The following is a 24,208-nucleotide window of genomic DNA, read 5'->3' on the forward strand; positions in this document are numbered from 1 at the left end:
TGTAAAGAATGATGCTGTGTTCATTACAATGGAACTAACAATTCAAAGAAATTCTACTTTCAAATAGCCTTTCCACATAAAGAGTATTTGAAGATATGCATCTTATCAAGTGATTTCAGAAGAATATTTAGGTTATCTTGCTGATAACTCATTCCCAGGCATTGTGGGGATGTGATTGTGTTGTTCTTTGGACATTTTAAAATCAACCTTCATTGATTACTTATTATGTACTAGGCATTGTTTAGGTGATGGGGATACAACAATGAACAAGACACAAAAATCCCTGTCCTTACAAATATTGAATTTTATTGGAGGAACATACAATGAACAAGACAAATAAATGAAAGTGTGATATGCCAAGAACCAAGGAATCTTATACAATTATGTAGGTTGAGTACAGCACAAGTGTACCACATCTAAGGGAGGGCCATAATATTGTACACATGATAGCTTTATATATTTATTTCTACAGTGTTCTGTCAAATGGAAATATGTGTCTTGGAGATGGACATTTTTTTCTAATCTACACAAAAGTACTGCATAGACTAATGGTAGCCCTATTAGTAAGAGTGAACATCATAGGAGGCTATTGCAGACATTCAGGTAAGATTTGATAGCGGCATGAATTAGGAAGGTGACAGTAGATGTGGTGAAAATTCTGTAGTCAAATTCTGTAAATATTTTTTACAGATTGAATGTAGGGTGTGAAGGAAGGAGTAGAGTTAAGAATGCCACCAGGCTTTTTGGCTTAAGCCACTAGAAGAATTGAGTTGTCCTCAAATAAGGTGGGAAAGACTTCAAGAGGAGCTGGTTTGGATGCAAAGACCAACAGCTGTGCTTTTGACACGTGAAGGTTGGGGTGTCTGTTACACATCATGTCAAATATCACATGGACAGTTGAATAGATGGGTACAAAATGGGACTGGAATACAAGAAAGAGGCTCGGACTAAAGATAGAAATTATGTTTTTGTGAGAGTTGCTGTGAATCATTATTTGCTTTTTAATGGTTTATGATGTTAGTAAGTATATTATTTCTACCCAACATTTGTACGTGTTCCTTCCTATTTCACACTTCTCTACCTTTTAATATGAACTGAACAAATACATTTGTTTTACTTTGCAATTATGCCCCTGAAAAGCTTGCAAAACATTTTGAACAAATTCTTTTTCTTTTAAAGATTTTATTTATTTATTAGAGACAGAGAGAGAGATAGAGAGAGAGAGAGGGGCAGAGACACAGACAGAGGGAGAAGCAGGCTCCATGCAGGCAGCCCGACATGGGACTCGATCTTGGGTCTCCAGGATCATGCCCTGGGCTGAAAGTGGCACTAAGCCACTGAGCCATCCAGGCTGCCCAAGAATTTAGTTTTAAAGAGTAGAGTAGCTAGCTGCTGAATTTTCTCATAGGGAATTTGAATTTGACCATATGTGATAACTCATTTGGAATTATTTTTTTGTGGCAAGAATGCAAGTCACTGTGGTCAGTATATGCTGTTATTACCAATTATCTTAATTTTAGGGGCTTATAAAATTGGCAAAACAAGATAATATAAAGTAAAAAAGCAGGAATATTTTACAACACAAAGGAAATTGGTCATCTGTGTCAGTAAAACAATTTGTGAGAAGTGGAGGGCAATTTATAGGAAATAAACTATAAATATGAATGCTGCCAAAACTCCCTACTATTCCCAAGTAGATAACTATTTGTAGATTTTCTGCAGTTCCATGACCTGTAACTTGTGTCTATGGGCAGAAGAGAATTGTAGTCATGGCACACACAGTTTGAGTATCTGTGTGTGTCAAAGTGCTTCCTAGAAGCCATTCTTATTGATTTCAAGACTATTTATAGTCTTGTAATGTTTTCACCTCTAGCCCACTACCTTGTGCAATCAAGGGCAGTTAGGGGAGAAGATCACTGCAGGCAACCTGATGTGTTCCAAAATAACTAACTCCATAGAGGTCATACTTTCAGCTTAATAAGTAAGAAATCCAAACTAAATTTTTTGTAACAAAAGATGTCCTGTTGGTTTCCATTTTTACAAATCCTGTCATACATTGACATTGTTAGTCTTTGATTTTAAGTGGCAGTTAATCTAACTTAAGTTACAATATGGTGTTTAAGTAGCCCCTTTTTAAGTCTGCAATTTAAAAAAATTCAATGATAAGGTGTAAAAGTCAGTGGTTTTTAGTATATTCAGAGGTTTGTGCAACTATCACTACAATTTAATTTTTATCCCATCCTAAAAGAAACTTAATACCCACTAGCTGTCATTCCCCATCTGCCTTCCTCCAATCAGCCCAAGGCCACCACTAGTCTCCTTCCTGTTTCTATGAATTTGAACATTTTATAGAAATGAAACCATTCAATATGTGGTCTGTTGTCACTAGATTTTTTCACTTAGCATTTCTCAGTACTTTATTTCATTGCATTGCCTAATAATAGTTCACTGCATGAATATGCTGCATTTTATTCATCTCTTCATCAGTTGAGGGATAATTGGGTTGCTTTCAGTTTTTGGCTACTATGAGTATGTTACTATAAACATTTGTGTACAAGTTTTATGTGGATGTATATTTTCATTTCTCTTGAGTATATACCTAGGAGTAGAATTCCTTGGTCATATGGTCACTCTAACTTTTTGAGGTACTGCCAAATTGTTTTCCAAAGTATAATATGACTTTTAAAAATGCTACCTGTACTTCCATTCTCTGTTAGAGTACATTTTTTCATTAATGTATACATTTTCTAGATTTCATATTGTTGTCACATGTAAACACACATTTTGCAAAGTTATCACCTCAATCATGTTTTGAAAATATCGGAATGGCAAATTGCCATGTTGGTCCAGTCAAATGAATTTTTAGAGAACTGTTTGAATTTTCTGCACACAATTAATGCAGCTAAAAAATCTAAATTTGAATTTAATTTTATTGACTTGCTTTTTGAATAGGTACTAGAGCCACGTGGTTCAAAAGTCTGGGCTACAGTGATATGGGTGGTGTATTGTCTCTCTCCTAACTCTGTGCTACTAGTTTCCCTCCCTGGAGATGACAGTGTTATTTATTTCTTATGTAGCCTTCCAAGGAAGGCATTTTGAAGCAATTTTAATTTGAAAAGAATAAACTTAAAAACAAGTACATGGGGATATAAGAATTTTGTTCTAAACCTGGTTTGGTTAATGAAACAACAGCATATGCCTCAGTGATGACTTTATTTCAAGGCTGAATAGCAATAAAGAATTTACAAGTTTAATAATTGTCTTAAATAGCTTGAGGACATAATCAAAGCAGTCTACTTCTCCTTAACTTTTCATTTTGCCTCAGGAGCCAATCCTTGACCCATGACTTTCTGGTTATTATTTCACTTTGTCTATATTCCCAAGACATATAATCTGCTGATTTTATCCTTTCTAACTTCATTTCTGCTTCAAATGCTTTACTTTATAGAAATCATTTTCAAAAGTCTCCAAAGCAGGCTCCTGCCAGACTCCCAAACCACAACTCAGACTTTGGTTTTTTCTTGCTCGCACATTCTAGGCACAGACTTCCTTTTAGTCCTTGAATAAGCAAGCCCTTTCCACCACAGTACCTTGTACTTACAGGCTCTTCCCATTGCAGAGAAGGTTTTCTTCTGCTCCTGTGTAGCTGACTCCTTCCTATTATTCAGATCTCCGCTTAAACATGGTATTCTCTGACCATCTTAGCCAAAGTTGACCTCTTATCCTTTACTATCCATTGCATTTGACTATTGATTTCATTCCTGTTAATTACCATGGTACTTGTTTAATTACTAGTTAATTGTCTGGAATGATCTATTCTAGAAGAGTCTGTGGTCTAAAACAGGATGGGCAAACTATAGTCCAAATCTTGCTTTTATATGGCGCTGTAGCTAAGGATTGTTTTACATTTTTGAAGCATTGTCTAATTTTTTTTTTAATGCAACAGAGATTTTGCATGGCCTGTAAAACCTTAAATATTTACTATCTGGCCCTTTACAGAAAAGTTTGCTGACTCTGGGTCTAAAATAATGGTTTCTAAAATGAACTGTGTATATGCCAAAGAGTGTATGAGATAATCTAGTGGGATTTTTTTAATGATTTATTTATTTGAGAAGGAGAGAGAGAGGGAGTGTGTGTGAGCTTGGGCGGGGAGGGAGAGTGGGAGAGGGAGAAAGAGAATCTCATGCAGACTCCTCACTGTGCACAGAGCCTAACATGGGGCTCAATCTCAGGACCCTGATATCATGACCCAAGCCAAAACCAAAGTTGGATGCTTAACCTACTGAGCCACTCAGGCACCCTAATCTAGTGGGACCTTAATTGTTTATTCTCTTGTTCTTTGGAAGTTATTTATTGTGTATATTTTATAAAGTGCATAATTTTTAGTATAGTATATGTATATAATTTACAAATTAATATATATCTTTATGTATTGTGGTTGCTGCTCAGAAATTTTTTCATAATGAGCTTGTGATAAAAGTGATAGAGGCAGCTAATACTAAAATATATTATTTATGAGGACATAATCACATTCTCTCCTTCCATATTCCCATCATGTAATACATGATATATTTTTTTGAAAGGATGATGGCAGCAGACTTACCATTTACTGGGTACATATTAAATTCTAGGCATTGGATGCCTGGGGGGCTCAGTGGTCGAGTGTCTGCCTTTGGGTCAGGTCATGATTCTGGGATCCTGGGATTGAGTCCCATATCGGGCTCCCTGCAGGGAGCCTGCTTCTCCCTCTGCCTATGTCTTTGCCTCTTTTTCTGGGTCTCTCATGAATAAATAAATAAAATCTTTTAAAAAAATTGTAGGCATTAACTAATTTCTTGGTATACAATATCTTCTTTAATAATCACAACTACCCTATGACCTAGGTCCTGTTACCCATATTTACAAAAGAGGAAATAAAAATCCAGAGAAGTTTAACAACTTCCTGAAGGTCTTAGTTGCTAACAAAAGGTGGAAGTCAAGTGTAGCTGCCTATCTGAATCTAAAGCCAGTAGTCTCCCCCAATTTCATTGTTTTGGACTCTTTGCATCAGAATGTAGTCACATTTTTGAACCCTTTATGCCTTGAATATTGGCTTAGAAGGATTAATCCAGTTTCTTACAGCAGGCAGCCAGATATGAAGAAAGGGCATGTATATTTCTAATAGGAGATATCACCCTTAATGGTTTCTTGCGAGCTCTTTAAGTTAGAATTGGGATACATGAATTTAAGTATGATTCTGCAATTTACTAGATAAATCATTTATATTTAAAAAAAAATTATTCATTTATTCATGAGAGCCACAGAGAGAGGCAGAGACACAGGCAGAGGGAGAAACAGGCTCCATGCAAGGAGCCCGATGTGGGACTCGATTCTGGGTCTCCGAGATCATGACCTGAGCTGAAAGCAGATGCTCAACTGCTGAGCCACCCAGTGTCCCTAAATCATTTATCTTTTATCAGCTAATTTCTCATCTACAAATTAGGGCTAATGATATTTACCCCAGAGGTAGTTTTGAGGATTAAATGCATGTGAAAATGATTGTATACTAAGGTCTATAAAATAATTAGTCCTTCTTTAGCTATATGTAACTGTGTAGGGGCGTACTTTTTCTGTTGTCATAGTTTTGGCTATAAAATCTTTTACTTAACAAACCACCAAGGTAGCTATTCGAAGGAAGAAGCACCATTCTGGCATAAGAAAGAGAGTGCAAGTACAAATTTGGCATTCTGTTTCTAGGCTTTTTATAAACCCAAATGTATTTGACCTTAGTTGAAAATGCACATGGCTACTATCTGTGGTGCAGATTTAAAAGAGAAAACTGTAGCTATTATTAATCAGCATCTCCTTTGCCCACATATTGAAACTTGGAAGAACATGATGCTTTAATTGTCTCACTGATAAACATTAGATTTACATTGGAAGTTATTATTTAATTTAGATTTTTCCCAGTGTAGCTCCTATTTATCAGTTTTAAACTTAAAATTCTTCAAGATTCCTTTTTAAAAACCACAGCTCTTTCAGGTAATTTTATATTATTATTATTTTTAAGTTTTTTTTATTTTTTATTTTTTTATAAATTTATTTTTTATTGGTGTTCAATTTGCCAACATATAGAATAACACCCAGTGCTCATCCCATCAAGTGCCCCCTCAGGTAATTTTATATTAAATTATAAAATAAAACCCCCAAAATATACCACATTTTCACTTTAAATAAAGTATCTCACACATTTTAAATACTGAGCTCCCAAGGCTATGAGCTAAATCTGAAATAAAAACTTTCAAAAGAAAAACGAATCATATCCAGTCATTCTCACAGAGTTCTGAAGTTTTTGTCATGGGCCCTTTATCTTCTTCCTTTTCCACAACTAACTGTCCTCTGGCTTTTCTTCCCCAATGTTCTTTTGCTATAGAAACAAGGACATATTTTTCTCTTAGATAACTGCCTTTGTCCTGCCTCTAGTTTTAGAGACTTGTTTAGAAACTCCCAATACATGGATTATGTTTACCAAAGCTTGTAAATATTTATAGATTCCACTTTCCTATAAATGATTGTACCAATTATTGTCTGTAGTCCATTTAGCAATTAATCATGTACTGCTTGTGACAAATTTTCTCTTTTGATGTAAACCATTATTTTATTGCTACTTAATTTTACATGAATCTGTCTTATTTTCTCTAATTGCATTTCAGAATCCTTAAAGACCAACTCCACTTGCTTATTTTTGAATCCCACAGTATAGAGCAGAGTACCTAACAATATCATGCCATTTGGTATCTGACCTGAACTGAGCTTTAAACCCAGTTCTTTCTTTGTTATTTGTGTGACTCTGGTCAATCCTACTAACTTGATGAACTAGTTTTGTCATCTGTAGATGGGAATGATAATAGTACCCTATGTGGTTATTAATTGGATTGAATTGTATGATTGTGTGATGTGATTGCATGCTCCAGGATTGCCATCCATGTGGACCTGATGTACATGGCACTGCCTGGTTAGTGGCATTTTAGCTATCCAACACATGCTAGTTACTATTGCTATCACTAAATCCCATTCACCATTCAAGATTTAATCCCATTCAATCCCATCCCATTCAAGATGTTATTTATTTATTTATTTGAGAGAGGGAGAAAACACATGTGCTGGGAGGAGGGGCAGAGGGAGAGGGAGGAAGCAGACTCCCTTTTGAACAGGGATCCCAGTGTGGGGCTCTATCCCAGGACCCTGGGATCATGACCTGAGCCAAAAGCAGACACTTAACTCCACTATTCACTTGATTTTTAAAATGTAAAGAAGACAAGTCCAGCAGACACAAAGTTGAGCAGTGTGTAAGTTGGTAGTGAAAGAGCTAACTTTGGCTCAGGCTTCAAGGCTTCATACAGATTTTAATTCTGCTTAGGGATAAATTAGCTGTTTTGTGAAGCTGCACTACTTATTGTCTCAGTAAGTTCCTTGTAAATAATCAGTTCTATTTTTTTTTAAATATAATATGAGGTTGGGAGGTGGAAGAGAAAGGAGCTGAGTCACCCTGATCCTCTGACCATGATCTCTTCTCTAGTCTGTCTTTATAGGTTTGGTGACATCAGGCTGTACAACTGAGGAATGATGAACAAAGCCTTACAATGAGGTTTGGGCATTTTCAGACATTTGGAATGTGATGACACTCAGATTCTTGATCCAGCAATTGGTTTAGTTTATCACAGTGAAGGGAATATAGTTTGGTTGGGATTTAAGACCTATTGAATGAAATATCTGAAATTTACTACAGGTAGTTTTTTTTTTTTTTTTAAGATTTTATTTATTTATTCATGAGGGACACACACACAGAGACAAGCAGAGACAGGCAGAGGGAGAAGCAGGCTCCATCCAGGGAGTCCGATGTGGGACTCGATCCGGGGACTCCAGGATCATGCCCTGGGCAGAAAGTGGGCACTAAACCGCTGAACCACCCAGGCATCCCCAGTAGTTTTTTAGTAAGTATTGAGGAGTTGACACCTATTGGTTTAAAGTCCTTAAGGATGTTCTTTGTTTAGTTGAAGAAAAGGAAAGAAGGTGTCCTTGAATAATTCTTCAGAGTTGCTGACATTGGTGGAGCAAGCAGAGGTTATATGGTATTAGATTAATGTCACATCACTGCATCATATAAAAGAAACTGCAATGCTATTAAGCATTGTTAAAAGCAAATTACAGGAAAATATTAAGTGGTTAATAGAATGATAGGATAATATCATGAGCTAAAGGCACTTCCAGAGATGTTCTGGCCCAAGCTCTATCTTTAGGCAAAGGAATGTCTAAATCATCCAGGACAGAGGTTATTCACACCTCAAATTACTCACTAAGGATAGAGAAGCCTCCACTTACTTTGGTAACCCATATGATTATTTCATCACCCTGAGGGTAAAAAAAAAATCTCATCTTTATCCAACTTAAAATTCAGATGCTTAATTTAGATTGGTCTTTTCCACAAACAACCACAGATTGATGCTTGCAGTAATGGTGTCATATAGGTGGATGACAAAAAGCAAGCAACTTTTCACCTCTTATAATGCATGTTCTGAGTCTAGGGGAAGCAGTGAGGTTCATTCACTCAACAGGTATTTATTGAGCATGAAGTCTGTGCCAGGAGCCAAGGATGCAACAATGAGAAAAATGGAATCCCTGCCCTTAATCCATGTGTAGTCTTCTGGGAGGGGAGCAGACAGGCAGAGAGGTAATATTTACTAGGTGGTGTGACAAGCACAGTCGTATTTACTATAAACGTGAGTATATCACATGCCAGGAATTGTGCTAAGTGCTACAGGCAATTCAACCCATTCATTCTCACAACTACTGCAACATAAACTTATAATTGTAAAACAATTATACGTGCAAGCTTTTCTCTCTGGCTGAAATGTTCTTTATGGCACATCTTAAGTTCTTCCTGCTGATGGCTTAGTATAAATTTATGATCAGTCCTGCAGGTTTTATATCTTGTGAGATATTATGAAGATATTATTTCAGGCTTTAGAAATTTATTTTCTCTCTTCTACTTTTAGACTTTTAAGACTATTGTTTCTGTGGGTTTCAAAATCCTGTTCTGAGAGTAAAAACTTTCTTTCTCTTTGTATTTTTATAGAAACAATTCTAATTCTCCCCAAGGCAGATGGAATCTTCTGGTTGAAGAGATGAAAAGTCATATGTAAGAAAGTGAGGAAGAAGAAGGAAAAAGAACAGGTTACAACATATCATGTTTCTTTTACAATATAAATGTACATACATATCTACTTATATAGTTAATGACTCTAGGATTCAATGCATATCCTCATCTAAAGATATTTATATTTTAACTGGAGATAATTTTTAAACCTTTATAATATGGATTATGTATAAGAATAGGATTTCAAGCATTAATGTACTAGGTAGTTTTTATATTATTTAAGTCAATTTTTCTCCTTTTCAGAGTCCACTGATATTCTATATAGAATTGTTTCTTTATGTAAATTAGCTAATTTTCAACATTTTAAAAATTATTTTTAAATTTATTATTCATTTATTTTTTTGGTATATTTTTAATTGGAGTTTGATTTGCCAACATATAATATAACACCCAGTGCTCATCCTGTCAAGTGCCCCCCTCAGTGCCCATCACCCAGTGACCCCAACTGCCCACCCACGTCCCCTTCCACTACCCCTTGTTCGTTTCCCAGGGTTAGGTGTCTCTCATGGTCTGTCACCCTCTCTGATATTTCCCACTCGTTTTCTCTTCTTTCCCCTATAATCCCTTTCACTATTTCTTATATTCCTCGAATGAATGAAAATCATGTTTGTCCTTGTCTGATTGACTTACTTCACTCAGCATAATACCCTCCAGTACCATCCGCGTCAAAGCAAATGGTGGATATTTGTTGTTTCTAATGGCTGAATAATATTCCATTGTATACATAGACCACATCTTCTTTATCCATTAATCTTTCGATGGACACCAAGGCTCCTTCCACAGTTTGGCTATTGTGGACATTGCTGCTATAAATTTGGGGTGTAGGTGTCCCGGGATTTCACTGCATCTGTATCTTTGGAGTAAATCCCCAGCAGTACAATTGCTGGGTTGTAGAGTAGTTCTATTTTTAAATCTCTGAGGAACCTCCACACATTTTCCAGAGTGGCTCCACCAGTTCACATTCCTACCAACAGTGCCAGAGGGTTCCCCTTTCTCCACATCCTCTCCAACATTTGTTGTTTCCCGTCTTGTTAATTTTCCCCATTCTCACTGGTATGAGGTGGTATCTCATTGTAGTTTGATTTGTATTTCCCTGATGGTGAGTGATGCAGAGGATTTTCTCATGTGCTTGTTGGCCATGTCTGTTTCCTCTGTGAAATTTCTGTTGATGTCTTCTGCCCATTTCACGATTGGATTGTTTGTTTCTTTGCTGTTGAGTTTAAGAAGTTCTTTATAAATCTTGGATACTAGCCCTTTATCTGATAGGTCATTTGCAAATATCTTCTCCTATTCTGTAGGTTGTCTTTTAGTTTTGTTGACTGTTTCTTTTGCTGTGCAGAAGCTTTTTATCTTGATGAAGTCCCAATAGTTCATTTTTACTTTTGTTTCCCTTGCCTTCATAGATGTATCTTGCAAGAACTTGCTGTGGCCGAGTTCAAAAAGGGTGTTGCCTGTGTTCTCCTCTAGGATTTTGATGGAACCTTGTTTCACATTTAGATCTTTCATCCATTTTGAGTTTATCTTTGTGTATGGTGTAAGAGAATGGTCTAGCTTCATTCTTCTGCACGTGGCTGTCCAATTTCCCCAGCACCATTTATTGAAGAGACTGTCCTTTTTCCACTGGATAGTCTTTCCTGCTTTATCGAATATTAGTTCACCATAGAGTTGAGGGCCCATTTAGGGTTCTCTATTCTGTTCCATTGATCTATGTGTCTGTTTTTGTGCCAGTACCTTACTGTCTTGATGATCACAGCTCTGTAGTACAACCTAAAATCTGGCATTGTGATGCCCCTGGCTCTGGTTTTCTTTTTCAATATTCCCCTGGCTATTCAAGATCTTTTCTGATTCCACACAAATCTTAAGATGATTTGTTCCAACTCTCTGAAGAAAGTCCATGGTATTTTGATAGGGATTGCATTAAATGTATAAATTGCCCTGGGTAACATTGATATTTTCACAATATTAATTCTCCCAATTCATGAGCATGGAATATTTTTCCATCTCTTTGTGTCTTCCTCAATTTCTTTCAGAAGTGTTCTGTAGTTTTTAGGGTATAGATCCTTTACCTCTTTGGTTAGGTTTATTCCTAAGTTATTTTATGCTTTTGGGTGAAATTGTAAATGGGATTGACTCCTTAGTTTCTCATTCTTAAGTCTCATTGTTAGTGTATAGAAATGCCACTGATTTCTGGGCATTGATTTTGTATCCTGCCACACTGCTGAATTGCTGTATGAGTTCTAGCAATCTTGGGGTGGAGTCTTTTGGGGTTTCTATGTACAGTGTCATGTCATCTGCTAAGAGGGAGAGTCTGACTTCTTGTTTGTCAATTTGAATGCCTTTTATTTCTTTTTGTTGTCTGATTGCTTCTAGCACTATGTTGAATAGCAGTGGTAAGAGTGGACATCCCTGTTGTGTTCCTGATCTTAGGGGGAAGGCTCCCAGTGTTTCCCCATTGAGAATGATATCTTCTGTGGACTTTTCATAGATGGCTTTTAAGATGCTGAGGAATGTTCCCTCTATTCCTACACTCTGAAGAGTTTTGCTCAGGAATGGATGCTGTATTTTGTCAAATGCTTTCTCTGCCTCTATTGAGAGGATCATAGAGTTCTTGTTTTTCCTCTTGTTGATATGATCTATCACATGATTGTTTTACAAGTGTTGAAATAGCCTTGCATCCCAGGGATAAATCCCACTTGGTCATGGTTAATAATCTTAATGTACTGTTGGATCTTATTGGCTAGTATGTTGTTGAGAATTTTTGCATCTGTGTTCATCATGGAGATTGGTCTATAATTCTCCTTTTCAGTGGGGTCTTTGTCTGGTTTTGGAATTAAGGTGATGCTGGCCTCATAAAAAGAGTTTGGAAGTATCTGTCTCTTTCTATCTTTTGGAACAGCTTTAGTAGAATAGGTATGGTTTCTTCTTCAAACGTTTGGTAGAATTCCCCTGGGAAGCCAACTGGCCCTGTACATTTGTGTCTTGGGAGGTTTTTGATGACTGCTTCAATTTCCTCCCTGGTTATTGGCCTGTTCAGGTTTTCTATTTCTTCCTGTTCCAGTTTTGGTAGTTTATGGTTCCAAAAATGCATCCATTTCTTCTAGATTGCCTAATTTATTGGCATACAGCCGTTCATAATGTTTTTAAAATCATTTGTATTTTCTTGGTATTGGTTGTGATCTCTCCTTTTTCATTCATGATTTTATTTTATTTTATTTATTTATTTTTTAAATTCCAAGTTTATTTTTTTTAATTTTTTTAAAATTTATTTATGATAGTCACACACAGAGAGAGAGAGGCAGAGACATAGGCAGAGGGAGAAGCAGGCTCCATGCACTGGGAGCCCGACGTGGGATTCGATCCCAGGTCTCCAGGATCGTGCCCTGGGCCAAAGGCAGGCGCTAAACCGCTGCGCCACCCAGGGATCCCCATGATTTTATTAATTTGAGTATTTTCTCTTTTGTTTTTAATAAGGCTGGCTAATGGTTTATCTTATTAATTCTTTCTAAGAACCAACTCCTGGTTCTGTTGATCTGTTCTACAGTTCTTCTGGTCCTTATTTCATTGAGTTCTGCTCAAATCTTTATTAACTCTCTTTTTCTGCTTGGTGTAGGTTATTTGCTGTTTTTTCTCCAGGTCCTTTAGGTGTGAGGTTAGCTTGTGTATTTGAGTTTTTTTCCAATTTTTTGAGGGATGCGTGGATTGCGATGTATTTCCCCTCTTAGGACTGCTTTTGTTTTATCCCAAAGATTTGAATGGTTGTATCTTCATTTTCATTAGTTTCCATGAATCTTTTTAATTCTTCTCTAATTTCCTGGTTGACCCATTCATCTTTTAGCAGGATACTCTTTAAACTCCACGTGTTTGGGTTTCTTTCAAATTTCTTCCTGTGATTCAGTTCAAGTTTCAAAGCATATGGTCTGAAAATATGCAGGGGACAATCTCTGTCTTTTGGTTTCAGTTGAGACCTGATTTGTGACCCATATGTGGTCTCTTCTGGAAAAAGTTCCATATGCACTTGAGAAGAATGAGTATTGGGCAGCCTGGGTAGCTCAGCAGTTTAGCACTCCCTGGCCCAGGGTGTGATCCTGGAGACCTGGTATCGAGTACCACATCAGGTTCCCTGCATGGAGCCTGCTTCTCTCTCTGCCTGTGTCTCTGCCTCTTTTTGTCTCTTTCTGTGTCTCTCATGGATAAAATTAAAAAAAATTTTTTTTAAAGAGAAGAATGTGCATTCCGTTGTTCAGATGCAAAGTTATGTATATGTCTGTGAAATCCATCTGATCCAGTGTATCATTTAAAGCTCTTGTTTCTTTGGTGATATTGTGCTTAGAATATCTGTCATTTGCAGAAAGTGCCGTGTTGAATTCTCCTACTATTAGTGTATTATTATCTAAGTATGTCTTTACTTTGGTTTTTAATTGATTGATATACTTGGAAGCTCCCACATTAGGGGCATAAATATTCATGATTGTTAGGTCCTCTTGTTGAATAGGCCCTTTAAGTATGATATATTATCCCTCTTCATCTCTTACTGCAGTCTTTGGGATAAACTTTAACTTATCTGATATGAGCATTGCTACCCCTGCTTTCTTTTGAGGACAATTTGAATGGTGAATGGTTCTCCAACCTTTCATTTTCAGGCTGGAGGTGTCCTTAGGTCTAAAATGAGTTTCCTGTAGACAGCAAATAGATGGGTCTTGCTTTTTTATCCAGTCTGAAACCCTGCAATTTTTGATGGGATCATTTAGCCCGTTTACGTTCAGAGTTACTATTGAAAGATATGAATTTAGTGTCATCATCATACCTATTCAATCCCTGTTTTTGTGGATTATTTCTTTGGGCTTCCTCTTTCTTTTCAGGGCCCCCTTAATATTTCTTGCATAGCTGGTTTGGTGGTCACATAGTCTTTCAGTTTCTGCCTATCTTGGAAGCTCTTTATTTCTCCTTCTATTCTGAATGAGAGCCTTGCTGGGTAAAGTATTCTTGGCTGCATATTCTTCTCATTTAGGACCCTGAATATATCCTGCCAGCCCTTTCTGGCCTGCCAGGTCTCTGTGGAGAGTTCTGCTGTTAATCTAATATTTCTCTCCATATAAGTTAAGAATCTTTTGTCTCTCACTGCTTTAAGGATTTTCTCTTTATCTTTGGAATTATCAAGTTTCACTATTAAATGTTGAGGTGTTGGTTTTTAATGATTTTAGGGGGAGACCTCTCTATTTCCTGGATCTGAATGCCTGTTTCCCTCCCCAAATTAGGGAAGTTCTCAGCTATGATTTGTTCAAATATGTTTTCTGTCCCTCTGTCCCTCTAACCACTCTCTGGAACCCCACTTATACATAGATTTTTCCTTCAGAGGCTGTCATTTATTTCCCTTAACCTCTCCCCATCATCTTTTAATTGTTTTTCTGTTTTTCTCTTTTTTCCTCAGCTTCCTTCCTTGCTATCAACTTGTCTTCTATGTCAGTCATTCTTTCTTTTACCTCAGTAACCCTTGTCATTAGGACCTCCAGTTTGGATTGCATCTTATTTAATTTATTTTTAATTTCGGCCTGATTAGATCTAAATTCTGCAATAATGAATTTTCTTGAATCCTTTATGCTTTTTCCCAGAGCCACCAGTAGCTTTATAACTGTGCTTTTGAATTGGCTTTCTGACATCGAATTGTAATCCAAATTCTGTAACTCTGTGGCAGAGAGTACTGTTTCTGATTCTTTCTTTTGTGGTGGGTTCTTCCTTCTAGTCATTTTGCTCAATGCAGAGTGGCTGTATGAGTGGGCTGAGTCAAGAGTTCAACCACGACCTAAGTAAATTTCATCCTAGATGATTCTGCCCAGGTCAGAGACCAGAAATTGAAAAGAAAGATCAGAACAAAATAAAACAAAAGGACCAGTAAAGTGAAAAACAAATTTTAAAACAAAGTAGTAAAAAACAAAAGACCAAGAATCTTAATGAAGAATTGGAAAAAAAAAAAAAAAAAGGAGAGGAAAAAAACATGGGGTCGGGACTGGGAGAAGTTGTAGTAGAGGGAGAATGTAGTCTACCTGATGGGTTCAAGAGGGTGATCCTCTTGTTTCTGAGTATATTAAGTTCTGCATGTTAGAAGATGCTCAGTCCCAAATTTATATAAAGCAGAAGTACTTGTAGAGGGTCCCAACATTGGCCACCAAAACATAAACGAGGTAAAAGAGAGGGGCAGAATGGGAATGAGGAATCTCACAGAATGAACCAGCACAGTATACCACTTGGTTTTGGGTGCATGCTGGTCATATTTTAGAAGGTGTTAACTTCTGCCATTGTAGAACAAAGTGAGACAGAGAAAATGAAAAACACAAAACCAAAAAAACCTATCTTGTATATCTCCCCAAATAAAGTTGAGTATGTTTAAAGGAATCTAGAAGTGGAAAATCTATCTAGGACCTGTGATTGTAGAAATATGAAAGTCAAAAAGGAAGAATCTTAAAAATGAAGAAGTGGTAAAATATTTTAGTTAAGGTGGGAAAAGAGAAAAAAATTGGAAATTTACAGTCTGATATAAAAACGAGTTGTACTGGAAAAAGGAAGATAAAAAATAGGAGGGGCACCCTCTAGTTCTATATACTGTTAATCCCTCGACTTCCCCTGGAGCTTTCCAGCACTGCTTGGTCAAGAACTTACTCTTCCCCTGTCCTTCCAGCTGGTCTTCTGGGGGAGGGGCCTGTTGTGCTGACTCTCAGGTGTGTGCACCTGGGGGAGCTGCCCCCCACCCTGCCGGGTGTTGGGCTCAGTGGGAGCTGTGGACCCTATGAGGCCCCTGTCCCCTAGGGCCCCACCCCTCCCAGACTCACGGTAACACCAGGAGGAATAATACCACTGGCAGCGGCCAGCTCTCCAGCCCTAGAGTCAGCTCCCACAGTAACTACCACAGTCTCCCAGTCCACACTGGCCTGATGCTCCTGGGCCGGCGTGGGGGCGCTGATCTGCACAGGTGCCCCACGGCAGAAGAGGCCTTGCTGTCCTGTGCCCTCCCCACATCCACCTGTCCCGGGGGGAGTGCAGGATCCGGGGCTGTGTCCCCGGCGCCCTGGGATCTGGGGCCTGTGCTTGGAATCGCACTCCTGGGGCGCGGTTCCTGAAGGCGGCAGGGCGCAGCCCCCTCTGTCCGGAGCCGCGGGTCTGACCCTTCCTCTCTATTAGTGACTCCGGGAGACTGGAGGCTCCACTGCCCCTCCTGCGATTCTGCTCAATTTCCCTGTTATGTGCCTTTCTGTCCCTCAACATTTATTACAGCTTCTGTAAAGTCTTCACCCTCTCTTCTTGCTCTACTACATTTCTGTATTTGAATCTCTGCGTATCTGTACTACACGTATGTATGAATATAGTTCTCTAAAATAATCATTATACTGATGATAATGATCCCGAATGGTCATAAAGATAGTCTCTGATTACATTTAACAGCAAATACAAGGACACACTTCTTCCTATTTGGGCATATTTAATGGTAAATGGTATGGTAATGAGGTAGACAGCGGTGATGACCAATTTGGTCAGTTTGTTACCTGAGTAGAATAGAAATCAACCAATGGGTACAGAAACGCTTCCCCATTGACTTTGTTATATTGCTGGTCCATCACATACTGCTTAAGCTAATAAACAGAGGACTTATTAATCAAAAGAATGAGTTTGGATCCTAAAGCTCACATTTATTATAATGCAAATGCATCTCCAGGGTGTATGAGTTAGCTAGATATCTGTCTGGTGAGACCCTCTGTATCCTGTGCTCCCCCCTCTCCTCCCACCATGGCTTTGAATGGAACTTGTGTCAGCTTTTAAAGTCTCAGAATAAATTATGTTCCAGAGCTCAGACAGACAGTATTAAGAGGGCCTGGATGAAAGTATGTTTTTACATGTTCTTTGGAAGTACATTCATTGATCTCCTTTAGCCTTTAGTGGGGTTGTCTTCCTTCCTGGATGAACAGGTACAAATTTGGGAGCCAATTGAAGTGACACAATATGAAGACCATGGAAGCTGCTTGTGTGTCTGGGTACTTTAGAGACTGTGGTAGGGAGAGCATGGTTAGGCAGTGTCTGTCTTCTTCCTGAAGTCCAGGCTGTATCTGTAAACATACATTTCACTGCTTCTCTGCTCTTTTCTCTCTTTCTGCACATGTTTCTCCCCTTCTCTTCTCCCCTCTCCAAGCCCCCATAACCATGTTACAGGATGGAGTGAATTGGTGTTTGCTCTACATGCGGCATGGGAAACAGCAGATGTGTGTCAGATCAAGGAATAGAGTTATAGGGCACACTGCCCTGTACTAAGAATAAACAGGGGAATTTAACTACCATTATTATTATGAAAATGTTATTTTAATTCCAATTAGTTAACGTACAGTGTTATATTAGTTTCAGTTGTACAATATAGTAATTCAACAATTCCATATATCACCCTGTGCTCATCATGACAGTTCGTTCACTCCTCAATCCCCATCAGCTATATTACCTATCCCCCAGCCACCCCCCTGTGGGATCCATCAGTGTGTTTTCTAAGGTTCTGTCTCTTGGCTTCTCTCTCTCCCTCCTTTTTCCTTTGCTCATTTGTTTTTTTCCTAAATTCCACATATGAGTGAAATCGTGGTATTTATCTTTTTCTCTCTGACTTATTTTGCTTAGTGTAATACTCTCTAGTTCCATTCATGTCATTGCAAATGGCAAGATTTCATTCTTGTTTTGGCTGAATAATATTCATATATATATATATGTGTGTGTATATATATATATATATACACACACACACATATACACATATAGACTTTGTTTTTAAAGATTTCCTTATTTATTTGAGAGAGATTGCATGCACGTGTGAGAGAGAGGCAGAGGGAGGAGGAGAGGGAGAGGGAGAAGGAGAGAAAGAATTCTCAAGCAGACTCCCCACTGAGCACAGAGCCTGATGTGGGGCTCCATCCCATGACTCCAAGTTCATGACCTGAGCCAAAACTGAGAGTCAGACACTTACCAAACTGAGCCACCCAAGTGCCCCTAGATTTCTTTTTTATACATTTGTCAATCGATGGATACTTGGGCTGCTTCCATATCTTTCCTATTTTAAATGATGCTTCTATAAACATAAGGGTGTATGTTTCCCTTTGAATTTGTGTTTTTGTATTCTCTGGGTAAATTCCCAGTAGTTTGGGGCATCCTAGGGTACTTCTATTTTTAACTTTTTGAGGAACCTCCATACTGTTTTCCGGAGTGGTTACACCGGTTTGAATTCCCATCAACATTGCTTGAAGATTTCTTTTTCTTCACATCCTCTCCAATACCTGCTGTTTCTTGTGTTGCTGATTTTAGCCATTCTGACAAGTGTGAGGTGATATCTTGTAGCTTTTTTTTTCTTTAAATTTTTACTTATTTATGATAGTCACACAGAGAGAGAGAGGGAGAGAGAGGCAGAGACATAGGCAGAGGGAGAAGCAGGCTCCATGCATCGGGAGCCCGACGTGTGATTCGATCCTGGGTCTCCAGGATTGCGCCCTGGGCCAAAGGCAGGCACTAAACCCCTGCGCCACCCAGGGATCCCAGATATCTTGTAGTTTTGATTTACATTTCCCTGATGGTAAGTAATGATGAACATCTTTTCATGCATCTGTTGGCCATCTGTATGGCTTCTTTGGAGAAATGTCTGTTCATGTCTTCTGCCCATTTTTTAATTGGATTATTTGTTTTTTGGGTGTTCAGTTTTATAAGTGCTTTAAATGTTTTGGATACCAACACTTACCAGATATGTCATTTGCAATTATCTTCTCCCATTCCATAGGTTGCCTTTTAGTTTTGTTGGTTGTTTTCTTTGCTGTTCAGAAGCTTTTTATTTTGATTTAGCCCAAATAGTTTATTTCTGCTTTTGTTTCTCTTGCCTCTTGAGACATATCTAGAAAAAAGTTGCTATGGCCCATGTCAAAGAGGTTACTGCTTGTGTTCTCTTCTAGGAGTTTTATGGTTTCCTGTCTCACATTTAGCTCTTTCATCTATTTTGAATTTACTTTTATGTATGGTGTAAAAAAATGGTCCACTTTCATTCTTTTGCATATTGCTGGCCAGTTTTCCCAACACCATTTGTTGAAGAGACTGTTCTTATCCCATTGATATTCTTTCTTGCTTTGTCAAAAATTAATTGACCAGATAGTTGTGGGTTTATTTCTGATTTCTATTCTGTCCTATTGATCTGTGTGTTTATCTTTGTGCCAGTACCATACTGTTTTTACTACCACAGCTTTGTAATATAATTTAAAGCCTGGATTGTGATGCTTCCAGGTTTGTGTTTCTTTTTTAAGGTTGTTTTGCCTATTCAGGATCTTTTGTGATTTCATACGAGTTTTAGGATTATTTGTTCCAGTTCTGTGAAAGATGTTGTGGTATTTTGATAGAGATTGCATTAAATGTATAGAGTGCTTTGGGTAATAGACATTTTAACAGTATTTGTTCTTCCAATCCATGAGGATGGAATGTCTTTCCATTTTCTTGTGTCATCTTCGATTTCTTCTATTAGTGTTTTATGGTTTTCAGAGTACAGGTCTTTCACTTCTTTCGTTAGGTTTATTCCCACATATCTTATTTTGTGTGCAATTGTAAATGGGATTGTTCCTTAATTTCTCTTTCTAATGCTTCATTATTGCTGTTAGAAATACAATAGATTTCTGTATATTGATTTTGTATTCTGCATTTTACTGAATTTGTCAGTTCTCGCAGTTTTTTGGTGGAGCCTTTTGGGTTTTCTACATATCCTATCATGTCATCTGCACGTAGTGGATGTTTTACTTCTTCCTTACTATTTGGATATTTTCTATTTCTTTTTTTAAATAATTGTTATTTATTCGTGAGAGATACAGAGAGAGAGAGGCAGAGACACAGGCAGAGAGAGAAGCAGGCCCCTCACAGGGAGCCCAACGTGGGATCTGATCCCCGGATCAGGATCACACCCTGAGCCAAAGGCAGACACTCAACCACTGAACCACCCAGGAATCCCTCTATTTTTTTTATTTCTGATTTTTGCAGCTAGAACTTCTAATACTATGTTGAATAAAAGTGGTGAGAGTGGACATCCTTGTCTTGTTCCTGACCCTAAAGGAAAAACTCTGTTTTTTCTCATTGAAAATGTTAGCTGTGGGTTTTTCATCTATGGCCTATATTATATTGAGGTATGTTCCCTCTAAACCTACTTTGTTGAGGGTTTTTTTTGTTTATCATGAATAGATGGTGTTCTTTGTCAAATGCTTTTTCTGTGTGTATTGCAATGATCATATGGTTCTTACCCTTTGTCTTTTTTTTTTAAGATTTATTTTATTTATTCATGAGACACAGAGAGAGAGAGAGAGAGAGAGAGAAAGAGAGAGAGAGGCAGAGACATAGGCAGAGGAAGAAACAGGCTCCCTGTAGGGAACCTGATGGGGGACTCAATTTGGGATTCCAGGATCATGCCCTGAGCCAAAGGTAGATGTTCAACCACTGAGCCACCCAGATATCCCTATCTGTTGTCTTACTGATATAATATATGACATTTATTTGTGAATATTGATGCATACTTGGCATTCAGGAACAAATCCCACTTGATCATGGTGAATGATTTTTTAAAATATATTGTTGGATTTGATTTGCTAGTGTTTTATTGCACATTTTTTGCATCCATGTCTTTCAGGGATATTGTTCTGTAGTTCTCTTTAGTGGTGTATTTATCTGGTTTTGGTATTAGGATAATGCTGGCCTCATAGAATGAATTTGGAAATTTTTCTTCCTGTCCTATTTTTTGGAATAGTTTGAGAAGAATAAGTATTAATTCATCTTTAAGTGTTTGGTAAAATTCAAGTGTGACACAAGCCATCTGGTCCTGGACTTCTGTTTTTTGGGAGTTTTTTTTTTTTTAAGATTTTATTTATTCATGAGAGACACACACACACACAGAGGCAGAGACATAGGCAGAGGGAGAAGCAGGCTCCATGCAGGGAGCCCGACATGGGACTCGATCCTGGGTCTCCAGGATCACACCCTGGGCTGAAGGCAGCACTAAACCGCTGAGCCACCCGGGCTGCCCCTTTTCGGGAGTTTTTTGATTACTGATTCAATTTCTTTGCAGGTTATCAGTTTATTCCTAGTTATCAAATTTTCTGTCTCTTCCTCTTTCACTTTTGATGGTATTGGCCTGCTTTTGTTGAGTTCTCTGTCCTCCTGGATCTGGATATATGTTTCCTTCCCAGATTAAGGAAGTCTTCAGCTATTATTCCTTCAACTATATTCTCTGCCAGCATTCTCTCTCTCTTCTTCTGGGATTTCTATAATATGAATGTTATTATGTTTGATGGAGTCATTGAGTTCTTAAAGCCTATTTTCATTTTGTGTAATTCTTTGTTCTCTCTTTTGTTCAGCTTGATCACTTCCCATTACTCTGTCTTCTTGGTCACTGATTTATTCCTCTGCTTCTTCCATCCTTTAATTTATTCCATCAAGTGTGTTTGTCACTTCATTAACTGAGCCTTTTATCTCTGTTATGTTATTCCTTATCTCTGTATTAAGGGTCACCCATGTCTTCCACTCTTTTCTCAAGTCCAGTGAGTATTCTTATGATCATTGCTTCAAATTCTCTATCATTCATGTTACTTATATCTGTGTCACTTAGATCTCTGGCTATTGCCTTGTTCCATTTTCATTTGGGACAAATTCCTCTGTCTCTTCATTTTGCCTACCTCTCTGTATCTGTTTCTGTGTATGAAGAAAGCCAGGCTGTCTTCTGCTCTTGAATATAGTGACTTCATGAAGAGGAGGTCCTGCAGTGCCCTAGAGTACAGTGTGCCCAGTTGAATAGAACCTGGCGCTTCTGGAGAGTAACCTCATGGTACTTATTCCCTGTTGTATCTGAGTCACTTTTCCTCTTAATGCAGTCATATGCACTGACTGTCACCTTGTTGTGGGCTGTGCTTGCTCTCTGTGGTGTTAGTGGGACTCAGGCAGGCCAGCTCTGAGGGAGGATCCTTCCAGGAACTTGGGATTGGAGTGGTGGTGTTAGCAAAATTTGCTTTGGGTCACTAGCCTTTGCCAGACCCCATGAAGTACTGCTGGGCCTGGATGCAGTGCAGAGGCTGTGCACCTGGTGGCTGGGTGCTATGCAGGATGACGGCACCTGGGGGTACGTGGCTGGGCTCTGCACTGAGGCCAGGTAGGACTTGCCTGTAGCTTTCACAAAATTTGCCCTGAGCCCTGGGCAGAGGCTACAATTGTCTCTGCAGCCCCCTTGCCACAGGTGGCTCTGTGTTTATGCTGGAGACAGGAGAGGAAAATGGAGACTGCCAGCTCCTTCATTTTCAAAGACATCTCCCAACCCATCTCAAAATCAGTATGAACAGATTTGTATCCTGTTTTCTGCCCCCAGCCTACATTGTGCAAACTGCCATTTTTTTTTTTTTTTACCTTGCTCCTCTGCAGGCTATTCTCTCTTTAAGGGCAGAGACCCAGCTGTCACTCGCCCAGTGCTGAGTCAGCTGACTTAAAACTCCAGGTCCAAGTCCCACTGGTTTTGCAAACTCATGGAATTTAGCCCCTCTGGATTTTAAAGCCAAACCTTATGGGTACTTGTTTTCCCCATGTGAATTCCCTGGTATGAGGGCTTGTTCTCTGCCTCTCTGTTCTCTGCCTCATCTTCCTCCCTCCTGCAGGCAGCCTCCATCAGCTTTTCTGACCTTCCTAACCTTTCAGCTGCAGCTTCTTCTCTATATTTAGTTGTGGAATTTGTTCTGCCAGTCTTTGGATTGCTCTCTGGTTTACTGACTTGGGCATGGATGATATCTAGTTGAAAACGTAGAACAGGGTGAGCTCAGGGTCCTCCTACTCCGCCATCTTCTGAAGTTCAAAAAACCCTCTGATCTACCATCATTATTATTTATTATAATGTGTCCTAACTATATTTTCATTGATCTAGTGACTTAATATTTCAGTGGGACAGGCAAGACATCTTAGACCTAAAATATCAAGCACTTAAGAAGGTTGTGATTTAGATACTATTCAGAACCCTAGGATAAAAACAAAAACAAAAATCCTTAATTTCCCCTCTGAAAGTTCCTGAATTTGTTCTTTTTCTTTGGTGGGAAATGATTGCTCTGCATACAAATAACTCTGATTGACTCTAAGTGGTGCTTCGAGACTCTTAGCTATTTACTTGGATTCTTGAGGTCCAGGAAGCCTGCAATCCTATTGCGAATTGCATTGGGAATAGAGAAGAGATAGAGATGGGGATAGAGAGAGATGGAGAGGGGGACAGAGGGAGGGAGAGAGAGAGAGAGGGAGGGGCTGCAGAGAGTGTAGGGTGATGGGAAGGAAAGTAGAGAATGAATTGAAATCATTGTCTGGAATCAGAATGTACAGTTTTACTGGTCTATAGCATGATTCCACTTTGGCCAGGTGATCACCATGCTGATATATACTATAATTTCTCTTTTAAAGCATAAACAGAAATGAAGGCTTTAACAGCACTATGAGGCTATGAATTAGGAAACAGGACACAAGATGCTCCTGTTGCTGTTGGGGTCTCAAGTTGTTCCTGAAATGTAATTGTGACATTTGCAAACTCATGGAATTTAGCCTGTCTGGATTTTAAAGCCAACCCTTATGGGGATTTGACTTGACACCTGAGGACATGGTGTGCTACAGAATAGTACAGGCTAGGTGCTTGTATTTCAGTGGGCAAAACTCGTGCCCCTGCCTCAGACTCTTTCTCCTGCTACCGAGGCTCCAGACAGTGACAACTAAATATTGCTCTGCACAGTCATTTGTCTGAAAAAAAAAAAAAGAAAAAAAAAAGCTTTAGAACTGTACCTGCCTTATGGCTCAACAATTGTCTAGCCATCAAGAGATATACTAAAAAAAAAATTACTTAGCAAAATCAAATTTCAAGTCAGCATCACTTACCATAAAGAAAACCACAAATTCAGCCAAAGGGAAAGCAGAACTGAAATTCACCTTCAAAGCTAAATATTGTACCTTGGGCCAATTGTAACC

At 38.5% G+C, this 24,208-nt stretch overlaps 1 long non-coding RNA gene across 2 annotated transcripts in view; it reads left to right on the top strand.

The window, feature by feature from the left end:
* LOC140615883 (uncharacterized) overlaps nt 1-24,208 on the top strand; it is a 62,539-nt gene that overhangs the window by 12,991 nt on the left and 25,340 nt on the right. For both annotated transcript variants that reach the window (XR_012016395.1, XR_012016394.1), the window contains exon 2: nt 9,116-9,213. This is a non-coding gene — a long non-coding RNA (uncharacterized lncRNA). The remainder of the gene's footprint in view (nt 1-9,115; nt 9,214-24,208) is intronic.

This window comes from Canis lupus, chromosome 24, assembly GCF_048164855.1.
Source record: "Canis lupus baileyi chromosome 24, mCanLup2.hap1, whole genome shotgun sequence".
In the NCBI taxonomy this organism is placed as follows: domain Eukaryota; kingdom Metazoa; phylum Chordata; class Mammalia; order Carnivora; family Canidae; genus Canis; species Canis lupus.